This window comes from Pseudopipra pipra, chromosome 9 (genome assembly GCF_036250125.1).
Source record: "Pseudopipra pipra isolate bDixPip1 chromosome 9, bDixPip1.hap1, whole genome shotgun sequence".
NCBI classification, from domain to species: Eukaryota; Metazoa; Chordata; class Aves; order Passeriformes; family Pipridae; genus Pseudopipra; species Pseudopipra pipra.
The window spans coordinates 8,459,525-8,477,106 of NC_087557.1; the positions used below are offsets into that span (position 1 = coordinate 8,459,525).

Below are 17,582 nucleotides of genomic sequence, written 5' to 3' on the forward strand. Positions count from 1 at the left end.
TAGGTACCTATTGGTACTAACTGATACATTTTCTGGGTGGCCTGAAGCATTTCCCTGCAGAACAAACAAGGAGAGGGAGGTAACTAAAGTTTTGTTAAACGAAATTATACCACGATTTGGAATACCAAGGAGTATATCCTCAGACAGAGGTACACATTTCTGTGCAAAAGTTGTGAGAGCAATAAGCAAAGCATTGCAGATTAAATGGCAATTACATACGCCCTACAGGCCACAAGCTAGTGGGCAAGTAGAAAAGATGAATCATCTCATCAAACAACAAATTGCTAAAATATGTCAAGAAACTAATTTACAATGGTACCAAGCTCTGCCTATTGCTCTGATTAGATTGAGGGTCAAACCTCGATCAAAAGAAAAGTTGAGCCCGTTTGAAATTCTGTACGGTAGACCTTATGCTATGCAAGTTGTAAATAGTGATGTTGTAGACCAAATAGGCAATCAATATATATATGATTATGTAATTGCTGTAGGAAAACATTTTGATAAAAATGCTGCAGTAGTAGTAGAACACCAGCCCAAGCAACCTGACTGTAAATTGCATCCATTTAACCCCGGTGATTGGGTGTATGTTAAGAATCTTTTAGGAAAACCCCTACAAGAAAAGTGGGAGGGACCTTTCCAAGTGCTGCTGACCACCTTCACCGCGGTTAGGATCAAGGAGCGACCTACATGGATTTACTACTCTCGAGTCAAGAAAGCTCCAGAAGATAAGCAAGAAAACTCCACGTCATGAAGCCGACGTCCTTCCAAATTACTTCGACCTGGACCGTTGGACTTTTGATAAGTATAGTTTTATCCCAAAACTCTACTTCTGAAGGACCGTGGTCTAATGCTTACATAGAATTACCTTTCGAAGGTGATTTCCCAGAAATGGAGATTTATATTTTACATAACAAGCAACCTTACACGCCGGACCCAGGTTATCTCATAGCACAAAAGGGGGACCAATTTCAAATAGGGTGTCGAGAAGTTGAGGGACTAATAGGAAAAACAGATAAACTAACACTGATGATTAAATTCTGGCCAGATGAATCTAAACAGGATTTAATCACTTATAGCCAAATAAAAAAGGTCAGCCCATTGTTTGGATTCAACGGCCAGGACCAATCTCATGTCAGTGGGATAGTTTTGAAGGAGGCAGAGCACAATGTGAAATTCTATTCGAGTTAAATCATTCAGTGACATTCACCTGTAATAGGGAAGGAAACCCTCCAGGTGTTGACACCGTTAGAAAAAGAATTTCACTAGCTAAAGACCCATCTCGTGAAATCACTCCACAAGTAGAATGTAGAAGAATACATAATTTCACTTTGATAGGACCTCAAGTAATAAGACAGTCAAACGAGTTGAAGTTACTACTAAATCCTACATATTCTCTAAAGAAGGTACAGATGAACATTCAAACAGACATTACACACTTACAAGAAGATTGCCAGCCGTTCGTAAAGCAAAGTCTCAAAGGCTGGAATGCCTGGTTAGCGACTAGGTCACTTCACAAACGAACACAAAGAGATATAAGTGGATGGATTGGCACAGGGTTTGGTATAATGAACACCATAGACCAAGAGGTAATACTAAATAAGTTGAGTACCGTCACTTCCAATCTAGGTAAGCTTAAAGTACCTTTAAGCTCATCTATGCTAACTTTAGCAGAAACACAATCCTTAGTAGTTAAATTGATGGCTCTAATAGCTGACCACACCGCTGAAGATTTTGTCAAGGTTGCTGATTACGCTGGAGATATTAGCAAAGAAGTTGCACTTGCTATCCAGTGCGTTCAAACACAACAATGGATACAGTCAGTAGCGGCAGGAATATTGAGAGAAGGGATGTCAGGTATACTACCTCAAGAAATAAGAGAAACGATATTAAGAGATAGCTCCACTACACGATTTGAAATAGACCACCAGGCTTGGTGGCAATTAGTTAATTTTACCTATGATCCACAACAAGAACATGTTGAGGCCTATGTCCTCACCATCAGCGCTGCAGAAGAGAGAGCTATCTTCCCCATTCTAACATTAGGAACTATACATCAAGATGTCATTGTCAGACCTGTAGATCATAATGTCTGGGCAAACTATGACAACACTAAGAATAAGTGGCAATCAATTAGCACAGAAGCATGTATTCCTAAAGGACAATTAGGTTATATTTGCGAAAATGCCATAGTAGAAGCTGAAGACTTATGCTTAGATGCTGAAGACAGTATATGCACTTTTGAAATGCTTCCGCACAATAGAACCCGATCACAAGTATTCTATATAGGAAATGGATGCGCTTGTATTAGAACCCCTTGTGTTGATGTAGTAATAGATAATTGTCTTGAAGTGACTAATGATACTAACTTTTGTATATGTAACTTCACCAAAATTGTAGGTTGTGACTTTAGCTATACTGCACCCATAACCACACAGCAGTTAATCGAGGCTGAGTACACTTTGTATCATGAAGTACCCAAACTACAGATAGGCATGGATACTAAGCTTCTCAAAGAAATGCTTATGCATCCTGAAGTAAGAAAGTTAGCTCGAAAGGTGAATCAAACGACCCAACGCATGGTGTGGCAAGTAGAGCATAATTCAGAAGGTATAAAGAATATTTTGACGAAAGTTGCACAAGTAGGTCAACATCACTGGTGGGACATTTTCACAGGGTACTCTCCAACAGCAACTCAAGTCTTTCACTACCTAGTACACCCCATATTGATTATAGCTATAGGCATGCTCTTGTTAACCCTCATGAACATATGCCTGTGGTGTAAGTTAAGGTCCATGGTCAAGAGAACCCAAATGATCTGGGCAATGATAAAAGCATATCAGCGCCCTTTAGGATTAGAACTTGACGAAGGAATTCGTAAGTTCTAAGAAAAGGGGGGAAATGAAGCCAGGTAACACCTGAAAAGCGAATTTAAGCAATATAAAGAGTTAAGCACAAAATGTAAAAGCAAGCTTTAGCAAGGCACATAGAATTCAGCATTTAGAAAGCGGAGGCAATAAATTCACTGAGGTACAGGTCGCGCTGACACAGAAGAACATAAACATGAACAGAAAATGCTAGTACACACAAAAAGAGACATATGGGGAGGAAACCAAAGAGATAAAGAGAGGGACATGCCAAGAAATTAGGTATTGGTGCCAAATACCGAAACTCTCTGCCAAATTCATAAGGAAGCTACCCAAATTAGGGAAGGTTCAAAAGTTTAGGAGGATGATGATGAAAAGGACACGAGGTTCATGATGAAGGAAGACCGGAACTCCCACCGAAGTTCTCCCCAAATTAAGGACCACGCCTCTAACTCCGCCTCAACTCCACCTGTTATGAATATTAAAAGTAGATGTTGCAATGTAATGAATATTCATAATATATGATGTAATTGCTTGGCAAAACGTGTATAAAAGTTGGATTGTGTGTTTCTCGAGTTGGAGCAGTTTGTCCAGGGCGACCTGGCTGCTCCCCGGCCGTGAAATAAATACCTCCTGCTTATAGACTGAAATTCTGTCTCTGAGCAGTTTCTCCGCGCCTTGTTTTGGGGCATAAAATTGGCATCACTTTTCATAGTTTGCCTCACGTGTATAATTCTAAAGCAAACAGATGACTGTGTTAATTTGTGGAAAATGCATTTTATTTTGCAGTGTTGCTGGATAAGGGCTTGAGCTGGCGCCTTTGTACAGAACCAAGGTCAGTTTAGTACAGTCCTTCATGCTGGACTTAGTGAGTTTGCAACAAAGCTTACAAATAAATAAAAAGGTGTACTATACTGAATGCAGTGGTGTTGGAGCACAGTAAATACAAGTGTATGTATGTCACTGCCTGGTGCTCCCAAAATAGAAGAATCCAAGATGTTTTTTAAAGGGGTAACTCTAGATATTCTTATAATATATAGTTTATGCATAAAACCTGATAAGTACCATTAAACAAACCTTTAAAAACTCCTTAAATACATGAAGATATCTTACTGAAAAGGCATTCCCACTATCAATATCTTTGTGCCAGTTATACTTTTGTATTAAGTCAAGCAAGCAGTGTTGTACAGGGAGAAAGACTTGTCACTCAGAAGAGTATGGAGTGTGATGTGTGAAATATGAATGAATTTAAGTGATTTCAGGAGCATAGGAAACTGGGAAAAAAACAATTTACTAACAGCATTGCAGTGTGTGGAGTGGAAAAATATTTTTCGTGTAGTACCTCTATCTCCTTTAACGTTTATGCAATGATACTTCCAAAATATGTAAGGTCATGTGAAATAACTTACAGTAACTCTGTTCACATTAAGCCTGTCAGGCTTAATATTGTGTATTTCCTATATATGTTACATGTGTGTTATATAATGTTATATATATTTTGTGTTATAATACCAAATATAAAGTTAAAAAAGCATCTGTTTGAAGCAAAACAAATTGTCTTCAGACAAATATATATTTCCCTTATGGAGTTTATAATGTTTCTGTTTAGAATCAAAGCAAAACAATGTTTTGAAATCTCAAAATCTTAGTTGAGAAGAATTCTTCTCCAAACAGCCCTGCACTTTAAAATTAGGCCTGAGGAAAAATCTGGAAATATGAACAGCATTTGGAGAGGAAGATGGGATAAAACTCAAGGTAATTGTGAGAAAGACAGAGGTACTTCTCCAGAAAAAAACAAACAAACAAACAGAAAACAAAACAAAAAATTGTATTCTGCTATCAGCAATTGAAAACTCTTTAACTGAAGGTTAAGGGATTTTTAAATCTTTGTATTGATTTTGAGACTTTTATATTTTTTTGTTTATCTCTGAATGGCATTCAAGAAAAAATTGTTGCAAATGTTTGGCAGAAGTTGCTGTTTCAGTGGTGCATTTGAGACTGAGTAATCTCGCTGTTTCAAACCAAATGATGAGTGCTGAAGTGGGTTGTTGCATTTGCGAGACAGTAAAAGCTCTTTTCCTCATAAATTACGAGTAAGCTGAGAACAAAGTTGTGCGCCAGGGGCATGTCTGCTCCTTAAATTCCTCTTTTCCATAGATTTGTATTGAGGAGTTTATAGAGGTGAACTGGCAAATGTTTTTGTCCTAGTTGAAGGAAAATGGGAAGAAATGGAAAAAAGTGGAAAAAACTTCTTCCATATTTTCAAACTTTAAATTTCTAAAAATAAAGTTTTTAATCTCGGAGAGTTATTTATGATATTTTTGTACTGAAGGAAGTGTTTTGTAAATCTTACAGTATTACAAAATTAAACTTTAGTTTGAGCCGATAGTTTTAGTGATTGTTTTTCAGTTTTTTTCAGTTTTACATTTGAACTGGTTATTGTTACCAAATTGAAGCCACTTTGATCTGGTTTGTGTTGTTTATTTGTTTACTGTAGCACACATAGAATATAAAAATAACTGAAAAACATTCCCTTCCACCTGGAAGCTGGACAGGACAGGACTCTTAAATTCATGGCAAAGCTTGTTGATCATGGCTTCTTTTTTTTTTTTCCTTTTCTGTTTATGTAGTGATCGCTTTTCCACAGATTCAGTAAACATGACCCAGGCATCACCATCAATCAAGTAGACTGAAGTCTATTTTGTAGTCCTATAGCAGGCCACAGAAGACACTTTTAAAAAGAGAGATCCTGAGGAAGGAGTCCCAGTTGCATCCTTTTTTCCTTGGTTATGTTTCTTACAGCCACAGCTAGAAGTTAATGCAGCCCAGCAGTATCACTGAAGTTACTTCTAGGAGATATTCCCACCATCGGTTCTCACAGCAGCTGGCTTCTGCCTTTTTGGAATTAAAAAACCCCAAACTAATCTACCGGGGAGTCAAACCCATTAACTCTTACAAGCAACAGTAACTTCTTGAAGTTACCCTCAAAGATGATCAGTGAACCAGGAAGGGATTTAATGGATCAGTGAGGAGATAAGCAGAGATTTCCACTTAGATCCACAGCCTTCTGAAACAGAATCAGAAGCCCTAATAGGAACTCTGTTATCAGTTCTCCATCTCTCTACCTTAAGACCTCTCAATGGCTCATCAGAAAACTCAGACCTGCCTGATCCTGCTTCAGAGCATTGCTTTACTGTTGCAGCAAATCTTTGCAAAGCAAGATTTCCTCAAGAATGAGAACAAGGTATATTTCCCCTGTATTCTTTCCAAAGCAATAATGAAATACCTTGAACAGGTTCTCTTACTAGTGAATCTCAAAAAGAGAATTTCACTTTCCTGATCCCTGCACCTTACAAAGCTAGTTTCTTTTAAGGATGAATGGTTTTGTACAGAAATTCATCATTTTCTCTCTTTAGAAAAAAACTGCACAGGGGAAAATTCAGTCTCTAAGGATTTTCGAAGAACACGATTCCTATTGCGTGAAATCTTTATCAGACTATCTCATTAGATGGCTCAATCTACTGCAGAACAATCTTTAACCTACTGCTGCACAGACTAAGTGAACTACTAGTTGCAGAATTTCAAACACTTTGCTTAATCGTGTCTCATAACGAGTGCTTAATGACGGGAGAGGGAAGGAGAGAGGCGTTCATATTCTTTCTATTTCCTCTTCGAAATAGTTTCAGCTGACCTTTCCTAAATGACCCTCAGATTAGGTTCCTAATAACTTGTAATTAATATTTTCCACGTGCTGCTCTACATATGAAATCTGATGTCTTACTTCTTTCTAGAAGTAAGACCGAATTATTGCATTCAGTCACAATTTTTATATGATCTTGACTTCATGGGTTCACGTGAGGTCATTTTTTTAAGATGTACAATATAAGTGCAAAGTATGAAGAAAAAATGAATTTATAAATTGATGTTAAATGTGCAAAGTGTTTTTCAAATACTCTTTGCTATGACAGAATAATTTTTACCAGATTTTTGTTGAAGAAGTTGACGGTTATTACAAATGAGTCACACTGCAAAATCTGTAGAGATAGATCCTGTGCTGTCTTTCATAATCATTGCATTTTAAGTTTAAACAAAATGCATTTTTACATTGGCAAAGCATTTATTATTTATCAGTATTAATGTTGTTTATTGTACAATCATAATCATAACTTTCAGTGGATTTTACATCTAAGAATAGGTAACTGGAATAGCAAATTTCTTTTTCAAGATTAATGAAGAGATAGTTATATCTGGATATAAAATAGGCTTTTTCCTAAAATTATTCTATGTGAGTACAGGAGTTCCCATTATTGACAGGAAAATCTATGATTTTATCTACTCTGAGTTTTAGCTGTTTCTGATGAATCTTTTATTCTAAAATACATTATATATGTAGGTAGCTGAGGACTGAGATGTAGTGATATATCATTTTCCTGGAGTTCAATCAGCAGTGACATGCAAAAGCCCTCTAAGCATGAACTGGGGCTTTTGACAAAAAAACCCCAACAAGACTTAATAAATTTAAAAGTGTGAGCTGCAACAAATTGACACTCATAAAATGTGAATGGAGAAAGACTTCGAAGAAGAATTTTTAGCATAGTTAGAAACTTCACAGCAATTTCTTTCTACAGTTGAGGCATTAGGAGATTATTCTACATGACTCAAGAAGCTGTCAAGTTTCATGGGTTTCTATTATTTTGTAATAAATTGTGCTACAAAATGGTGCTACTGTAGTTCAGAGACAGTTGCAGCGAAGCAGCTGTTACTATTTTTTTGCAGGATGCATAATTCACCAAAGCACTACAATTTCTACATGGAGCTGCCAAGTAACCTACTACTGAGGTGTTTCTATATGTGCTAGAAGTATTTTCTTAATTTTTTAAAATTTATTTTAGAACTAACTTCCCAGTTCTCACCTAAATGCAGTATTACTTTGAGAGTTCAGAGATCCACAGTGCTTACACCAGCAGTAACATTTATAGCTAATTGGAGAATGAATTTAAAACTACTCAAGTGTTTCCTTTTCTATTATAAAATTATTAATATTTTAACAGTCATCTTAAGTGTTATGTGTCAGGAGTATCACTATTCATACCATTCTAGCAGGAAGCTTGTATGCTTCTTGCATGACAGTAATTTAACAGATGCCAGACTTTGCAAAAAAAAATGCTTACTTCAGACTTTGATCACATAATTTCTTATCACCACCTGTCAATTGTGGGAATTTTTTGAATTCTGGCAATTGTGATCAGGATGCTTTAGGAGATAAGTTGAGTTCTTTAAACCTTCAACGAAGGCAAATGCGAATTACTTTGTTGTACTATATTCTGTATTGCTACTTTCTTTTCTGAAATTGCAGAATGAATCTATCGGAAGTCGAGATTAGTGTATGAGGGAGCTGTGTATACAGACAAGAAAACATCTCTTTTTATTTATGTGTTCAGAAATTCAATGACTTTAAAAATATACAACTCTCATATGAGCGCACAATGATTGTCCAGGATAACTTCGGAGTATATTTCAAATTTCCTATTCAAACAAAGATACAATTTACATTTTCTCTTCCCAGGACTGTTAAACCACAAGTTGTGGGTTTAAGACCATTTGAGCAAATAAAACTGCCCTGTTCACATTTTCCAGTGTCACCAATCTCTGTGAAATTTGTTGCAACAAACATATCTCATTGGATATCTTTGCTACCTTTTCTGGGATTAGTAATACTTAATTTTGGAACATGTCTCTTGTGCTACCTATAACAAAGTTTTCTGTTCCATAACTTCACAGAGGTTCTTCCTCCTTTTGTTTCAAATGCAGCACACAGAAAAACAGTGACTATTTTTGCCTTTATAGTACTATCACTGCACTTACAGTAAGTCTGCACTTCATTGACTTACTTGATAAATACACTTTATCAATTTCCCAAATACTTAAAAATTATCATTTTTATTTCTTGTTTTTCTGCACCTATTGATTTGTTGGCTAAGTATTAATTTTTTAGCTGTTTTTTTGTTCTGCTGCTTCCGATTATTGTAGCTTCGGGTTTCATGTCGCTTCAGATGAACTCTTTGAGCAATGAGATATGGTTTAATGACTGTCCCATTAGAAAATCTAAATAGGTTGACATTCTGTGTCTAGTTCCATTTTCTAGGCAGTATAAACTGGACTGGTACACTCTCCTCAATTCTTGAAATCTGGGGAATAAACATCTGTGTAATTCTGCTGGGACACATGTGCATAGGTCATGGGAAGAGCAATAGATATTCTCTGTCTTTCATGACAGCTATTCAAGCTATGATAACATTCTTAAATGTCAAAACACGTATTGAAGCTGTGATAGCACTCAAATGTCTTCAAAACAATTCTGATAATCTTTTTTAAATATCAGCAAAATACATTTTTCTCTAACTGTATTTTGGGAATGGCTTATTAAATGCCAATGCATACCTGTTAAGAGGATCTACCAGAATTACTGTCATGGAATCATATTCACAGAATCTATATCCTAAGCAAAAAAATCAATACTTGGCATGCCTTTAGGTTTGATTAGACTAGACACTGTAAAAAAATCAGTTCCAAATAATAATGAAAATTTCCAAATTTTCAAGTAAAGCTCTCTATAATTTGATGCTAAAGCAGGTCATTTGCAAAATCAAATCACAAGCATCAGGTTAACAAAAAAATATGGCTGATTCTGACTCACAGACAGAAAATCTGTGACCTTTGAAGTCTTCAATTACTTCCTAGAACCTGAATTTTCACCTCCAAATTTCTTTACTGAGCTTACTAAAGAACTTAGAGCAATGCCTCAGCTAAAGGTCACAGTGTTGTGTGGTGTTATCTGGGGTTTTATTATTTCCTCATAAACTATGACATTTATAAAATGTCAGCATCTGAAGAAATCAGGGCTATATGAACACGGAGGAAGAGTTAAAAAAAAACCCCACAAACTGTTTACTTTAGCAATTCCATCAGTGATGGTTCGGAGTTATGAATGTAATTACAACAAATATTGTTTAAGGGTATTAATTGTTGCCTTGGGTTGACATGCACGTTTGGACACTTAAGAATGAAAATTAAGTCATATACTTTATTTAGAGTGATTGTGCCATGTTCAGTGACTGCAGAAAGCTCTTTCTTGTCAGAACTAACAATACATTCCTCTTCCTAGTCCTAGCCAGGAGTGTTCCACATCCAGGTAACTCATTTTGGTACCAGTGTTTTGAGAAAATTAGATCTTTCCCATACTCAGATATCCCAGAGATTATTTTGGTGAAAAATTATGGTAGTCAGTGGCAGTCGTACTGACAGTAAGATAGCAGAAGATAGTATGTTAGATGACAAAAAGGGACAGCAGAGGAGCAAGAGTAAGCAACATCCCTGACTGAAATAAGCTGCTTGCTGTTGCTTCCTGCTGTCATATGTTTCTCTTGTTGCTTTCTCACCCTGCTGCCCCTTCAGGCTTGATTGCCCATTGACCCTCCATCTGAAATGACAATTTATGTTTCTGTGAGGTGAAACAAAATTCTTGTGTTTTCCAATCTCTGTGAAGTGATAACACAGTGACATCAGTGAGGCATTGGGTGCTTGAGACCACCAGTATAAAGCAATGGAAGTCCTCTGTCTTCAGTTTTATGTATTTTTTTTGTTTATTTGTTTGTTTGTTTATTTATTTTAATTTATAGCAAGATGGAGATCAGCTCAGGTGATAAGTCTGTAACTGTTTTTCCAACTTATTTATCAATTTACACTAATCCTTCATTCCCTGTTCTCTAAACCCTGATAAATACCTGCTGAAATCAGAGGGATAGAGCAAAAAACATCACTATTTTTCTTTTTAATTTTTATAATCAGTGTTTAGTCACTGCAGTGAGTAACATAGGGAAAGGAACAGCAGTGGTTATATCCATGCTCCTTATTTCTAGATTCTAGATACATGTGCTGTCTGCATACCTGGGACAAGGCAGGAGGATAAAAGGTTTTGGTTAGAACCAGGCAGAGACCTGAGCGCAGCTGAGGGGAACTCCTGACAAGAATGATTTTACATCTCCTTCAAACTTCCCATTTTCATGTTTTTCTGTTGGAGAAGTCCAGCAGCCCTACTGTGAGAACAGGTACATACCTTCCCTCAGGTGTGTTTCAAGTCAGGCAGGAGGAGAGACAATTCATGGGCATCTGATTGAAATTTTTGAGAGATTTGTTATCTCATTGAGAATAAAGAGTTTCTAATGGCCTCTACCAGAGGCAGAAGCTGATTAGAAATTAGGAGATAGAGAAAAAAAAAAGGGGACAAAAACGTAGCTGATAGTAGGGTTGGAGAAGTAAATTGAAAAGTAGAGAAGTGAAAATAGGGGCTTACGGGTGTCCTGCAGGGCACTTGTGACAACTGTCTGACAATGATTGAACTGGTCTCAAAACAAAAACAAACAAAAAACCCAAACCAAAAAACCAAAACAGGGTTAGGCTTGCCCAGAGCATCTGAAGTCCATGGGGGCTTCTGGTGGACTTGGGGAAATAGGCCTCCATTGTGACAAGGGGCTAATTCTCACAGAATGAGAGACAGTTAATCAAGGGCTTAATGTAACAGTTATATTTGGTACTTTTGAACTGTCTTCCATGGTGTCTGCTATGCACACTAGATCTTTTAATATTGCAGCATTATCACTTTGTATCCATGAACTGATAAGACAACTTCACCTGCAGAGGAAGCAGATCCTGTAAAAAGTAACTTGCCTTTTGAAAGGAACGTTGGTTGTCGGCCATTTCCTTACATTAGTAGATGTGTATAGGAGAGGAAATAACTCTTTTTTTTCAATGCAATAACAATGTTTAGAAATGTTTTAAATAATAAAAGTTTGATCATTAAACATGGTGGAAATATTTCAGTATTTATTACTAGTATCTGTACTGGGAAAGCATCAAAAGGCTACTCTCAACCTTTTTGATAGTAATCTGGTTGTGCTATTCTTGAACTTTCAGCTTAAATCCTCTTTACATAGAGTCCAAAGTCATGTATAACCTATAGGACAAAGTGTTGATTTTGTGTTGTGTAATTGATGCTATACATCACATAGTTTTTGCTCTCTACTTCAGAACTTTTAAAACGGGAAAGTAACATAATATTCAGCAAGCCATGATACTTTGAAGGTATAATTTATATCACCAGGTTTGAAGATTCATGGGTTAATTCCATAAATTACACTAAAAAGACTGATTCACTGATTCAGTCCTTGTCAAATGTCCTTTGCACTAAAAATAAAGGGTTAGAAAAATAAAACCTCCATGGCCTCACAAAGAAATGAATTGATATCAATTCTGTGCCTCCAGCTGTACTGTCCCTTCATACATGGGCAAGAAATCTGTATACCTGCCCTCTGTCAGCACTTTTTCATCTGTGTCCCATTCTTGCTCATGTGCTTCATCTGTGAACTGAATACTCATAAGCACAGTTTTCTAGTGCTACAAGAATGTGGAAGTCAATATAATAAGATAATCATCTTCTCATGAAAAAAAACCCAAATACCACTTGGCTGAATACCAGGATGCAACTAAGAAGGTGAAGCGCAGAGGTGTAATTCTCCATATAGTTAGAAGATCTAGATAAGATGCAGCTTTGGGGGACTTTTGGAAAGGAAGTAATAGCTGGCAGCCACCTGAATACTTCGTTAGACTCACTTTCTCCCATAATATCATAAGCATGATATGATTAAAGAAAATGAAAACTGAAGTTTGGCTTTGGACAATGTGGAAGAAGACGTGGATGAAAAGTTTTCCGATTTGATTCTTACTGTCCTGTTTGGAACCTTTTATACAGTTCTGGACTTCCCCTGCCCTCCCCAAAAGTAATTTGGGAATATTTATTTGATTTTCATTAAGCAAGGACACAATCATTCATATACCTGTTTGCTTTTTGTTTTCCAGGCTGACACTTGAATGATCCTGACTGCCTTGCATCTACAAAGGACTGTTACCACAAACTCAGAAGTGATGCAGAGACAGTCAGTCCAGATCAAGGTAGTCATGGACTTGAATTCTCTTTCTCTCCCCTCTCCTGCCTCGTTGTTCCTTGTAGCTTACCCCAAACCTGTGCTTCTGTTTTTTGGTCATAGCCTCTGTGACTGCAGCCTTGGATTTATAAAACTATATTCATCCTCTTCTTTGCTCTTATATCAATTATTCATTATTATATTATTCATATTACTGTTGATGTTGTTATATCAACTGTTGATATTATTATATAAATTATTAAAAATATGCATGCTTTTTTTCTTTTTCGAACTTTTGTAATAGAGACAAATCGAGTGCTTCTTTGAGACAAAGAAATCCCTCGACATCCTTTCTTATCTGTAATCCCATGCTGACCTCCAGCACACTTGAGCCTGTAAAGAACAAATAACAGCATAACACTGACCATTGTCCCCCCAGCAAGGGAAAAGTAAACAGCTGCAGCAAAACTTCAAACCCAGTGACCTATTGTGAATTCAAGTGAAATTGTTTTAGAACTTATGCTCCCTCTGTCCTTAGGTGTTCGGAGAGAGATGCCTTTGATATATAGCACTGATAAGAGGCTTATTCCATTAAGCCGTAGTGATTCTAGCTTTCATGCATCATTTGACAGAGAAAATGAGAATTTGCAGAAATAATAGCTAATGTAAAGTATACCAGGTCGCAATACAGTTAGACAGGTAGGAAATAAAGTTAATGCATTAGGTTATAGAGTGGTTTGCACATTTTACTGTATGTGCACAAAAGACATCTTTTGGGGTTGTTTTTTTCCATACCAAATTTAAAAACTGCTAAAAGTATTGGCTTTGGAGGAGGCTGTATCCTCTTAACAGAGAGCAGGATTTCAATTTCAAATAAATATTCTTACACAAGTCATAAAGGCTAAATTAAAATTGGATAAAGAAAAGGAAATCTCTAAGCAGAAGCATGAGGAAAATAAAATGGTAGTTGACTCAAATAAGAGTTTTACTAGTTCCATAGCCTACAAAATATTTTCAGACATAAACACAGACACCACTTTAGTGCTTAAGTAATGCTCGCGTGACATTTTTTCAGGGCTATTTCAAGAGCTTGTCAAACTAGTTCTCACTCTGCTAGCTGAAGTTCACACTGAAGAGGGATTTCTTTAGCATACATTTCTACTTATGAGAGGATGGGAGGAAAGCATTGTATACATCAAGAAAGGGCATGCAGTTGCATTTTAATTAATGCCTTTGATACCCAAGAATAGATTGGCAATAGTTAAATCATTTGCTGCACGGCGTGCTGTGAAAGTGACTTGCAGTGGCAAAATATTTCACAGCCTATTAAAATTTCCAAGATTTTTGGACACATCATAAGCTCTAAGGTGATAGATATTTCATTCCTGCTGCACTTTAATACATCCATAACTTGATGGCCCTTGTGAGCAATAATCTGAATTGCCTATCAGAAGAACAATTTACTATTATTTACAAAGAAGGAAATAAATAACTTAAGGTATAACTATTTCTATAAGGAAATAGAGTGACTATGCCAACCTCTATAACGAAGGAAAACATAAGCACTGCTTTAAATCATGGACTTTGCGTAGCTGTGCATAAAAAATGGGGGGTTTCTGTTAGAAATTTGGTTATTTCCCACACTTCAGAAACAAGGTATGAGGAAAAGGGGGGACAAAACTGCATTCCTTCATACTATGCTCTTAGAGGCAATTTGGTTTGACAGGATTTATGAACATACCTCAATTATTTTTACTAGTGCTGACAGTCTCCTGGAAACTTTACCCACTATCAAAATGTTTCAGCTGCACCAATAAACAATCAGAGCCTTTTAAATTGATTTGAAAATTATGTTTTCCCCTCTGCAAACGTAAAATACAAGATAAAAAGAAGAAAAAAAACCCTTGAGTGTGAGTATGTATTGGTTCAGTAACTGAAGCAATACCCTGGGATGTGTGAAACTCAGGTTCAGTTTGTTTTGGAGGGAAAAGTTCTTTCCTAAGACAGCACCAAAGCAGACAAATTAAGCAACTCTCCTACATGCGCAGGCAAAGTGAACAGACAGTTTGTAAAAAGCATATGCTTTTTTCATCAAAATTTAGAGACAGAAGCTTCCAATTGATTCTTACTCTTCCCACATATAAAGCAATATAATGCTTTATTACTCCCATAAGATTTTATGTACCTCAGTCCTAACCATAAAGAATAAACATGCTAAAATGTTGTCAGGTTTTCCAGAGGTCTTGGCCCTTTTTTCAGAATGACCTGCTTAACTTTCGTCTTAGCACACACTAGTGTTGTTTCAGATCTCAATTCTCTATCCTCATTCCCACTACCACTGTATGTTGTATTTCAGATAGGAATGCAAAATCTGAAAATATCTTGTTGCTTACAAACTAAGGAATAAACTTGCAAGTGGTCATAGAGTTCTGGGATTGGAGCATTTCCTTTTTAGATGACTTGATCCTCTGAGGATAGCAGAGAATGTTGGCTCTTTATTCCTTTGAACTCTTTTGAGTATGAGGGAAATGCATAACAAAGTACTATTCAAAAAACTGTTAAACTCTGTATGCAGTATTACTAATTTTTCTTTCCACTGCTTTTGCTGCTGAGTGTAGCTTCCCTTTTGGTACATCATATATGCTATTTCCATGCTATGACAAATAACTGTTACAGTCCAAAACTATGATTCTATTTATATACGACAGACCAACTTGCAGAAGGGTTCTGCAAAACTGATTTAAAAACCCACATAAAAATAATATAGGAGCTCAAGGTATGGTAGCAAATGGAAGAACATTAGAACTCAGTGAAAAAAATATTTTGCATGTCTAAATACTTCTTTCTGTAATTGCCTTGAGGCAATTTTCAACTATTTTTTTTTCAGCTACTACATTATTTGGTGAAGCAGAAATCAGTAATTGAAACAGGGAGAGTATAACTGAAGAAGAATGCAATTTATACCCGAAGCAATAGGTTTTTACCACTTTGTATACTAATTTTAGAACATTGCAGACATTATTGCTTTCCTAGGTCAGCTGTGTACAACAAATATGTTGTAATAAATTTGTCTTAACTTTCTGTAACTCACATATTTTCCTAGCAGCCATCATAATTTTGTCTTTCAAACATAACAATGTAATGCAGTGCTGTGATGAAAAAGTTCTGAGTATTTGACAGGGAAATAACAGTTTAACTTTGCGTTTGAAAGCCAGATATTTTTAATGACTGAAATCATCTGATCTTTGCTTTTCTATTTATTGTCTTCAGGAGTAAAGTTTTTGTTTTAGGAGTCTGTGTTGCTATTTATCTTGATTTCACAACTTTTCCTATGTTATGTGGCACTGAAGTGTATCTGTTTTTCAGGACTGTGATTACTTGATATTTGGTTTGCTTCAGAAGCACAGAACCCAAGACAATTACAGAGCACAGGAATAACATATATCCTTCCAAAGGCATTGAATCCATCTTCTAGACACAGAGTGATTTTTTTGCAGTTACATGTCTTGTGCTTGAGAAAACTGTGGATTAAACCCACTTCATTTGTTTACAAATAATGCGAACTAGCCACACTTTTATAACACTTTTATAAATTCCTGTGATGTGAATTCCAATCCAGTCAAGAGGATCCCATGAAACACCGTTCTGGGAACCTTCTTCATTGCAAATACTATGACATAAAGAAAAATATCTTATCCTTCATTTCAGAATCCAGTCTGAGAGATGATCAATGAGTTGAAAAGTATCTCATTATATTAGGTACAATGTAGTGTGTGTCTTGATAAAGGTTCAGTCTATCTACTGTGCTATCCTTAATGACTAGAAAACTACACTTTAAGCGTTGTAGAAGTGATTTCAAAAATTTAGTTCCTTAACTCAGCAACTCTGTCCACAGGAAGTAAATCTTATGAATCAAAAATAACCATTACATCGTTTCAATGCAATCAGCTCAGTCATCATAGCCCACATAATATAGAAGACACATGAAGTTTTCCTGGTGCAATTTATGCATAAATTTATTATGAACTGGTTAAGTTTATTGGTAAATAATCAAAATTTCTTTGTTTTTCTGCTCTTGTTTAAAGTACACAAAAATATGAAGTTAAAAGACTACGACACGTTCTAAATCCTCTCAGAATTTGTTTTCCCACAAGGCTGCTTTTTAAAAGATTGCTGACATAAAAGTAATTTTTGTTTAGGTGCCAGACTAAAATGACAATTTTAATTTTTTCTTCTACAGGAACATAAAAAAAATACAGTGGAGTGTTTTTGCCCTGATCTGTTCTAGGGAATAATGTTATGGACAATAAGAATGCAAACTTAGATGCTGTAAACCAGACAATTTTTCAACAAAACCTGAAGTAGGTTTTATTGAGACTGATGGAGACTGATAACACATGGATTTTAGGATTACTTTGTGAGATGAGCTGAGTACTGGTCAGTGATAAAAGTGAATATGCTCATATTCCACTGCAATACCTCCCTGATGTCATTAGTGGTGTTACACTACCATCTAGAGGCCCAGCTAAGATTAAGCTATGATAAAGGAATACCTGTTACACCTACAGAACAGTTATCAGTCCTTTGAGCTAATACATAGAACTACTTTGAACTTGTTACGTGTAACCACAGTACAACTTCTAGAGCATTTCAGCAAAGCTTTTCCATACCAGTGAAAACTGTTGTCTATACTGTGTAACCTGAACATTGGTATGAGTGCCAGAAAAGCGAATCCTTT

The 17,582-nt window shown here is 36.2% G+C and overlaps 1 long non-coding RNA gene across 1 annotated transcript in view; it reads left to right on the plus strand.

Annotated features, from left to right (window-relative positions):
- Positions 1-17,582, plus strand: part of LOC135418808 (uncharacterized) — a 129,673-nt gene that overhangs the window by 22,332 nt on the left and 89,759 nt on the right. Inside the window, exon 2 of the long non-coding RNA XR_010432674.1 lies at positions 12,780-12,872. This is a non-coding gene — a long non-coding RNA (uncharacterized LOC135418808). The remainder of the gene's footprint in view (positions 1-12,779; positions 12,873-17,582) is intronic.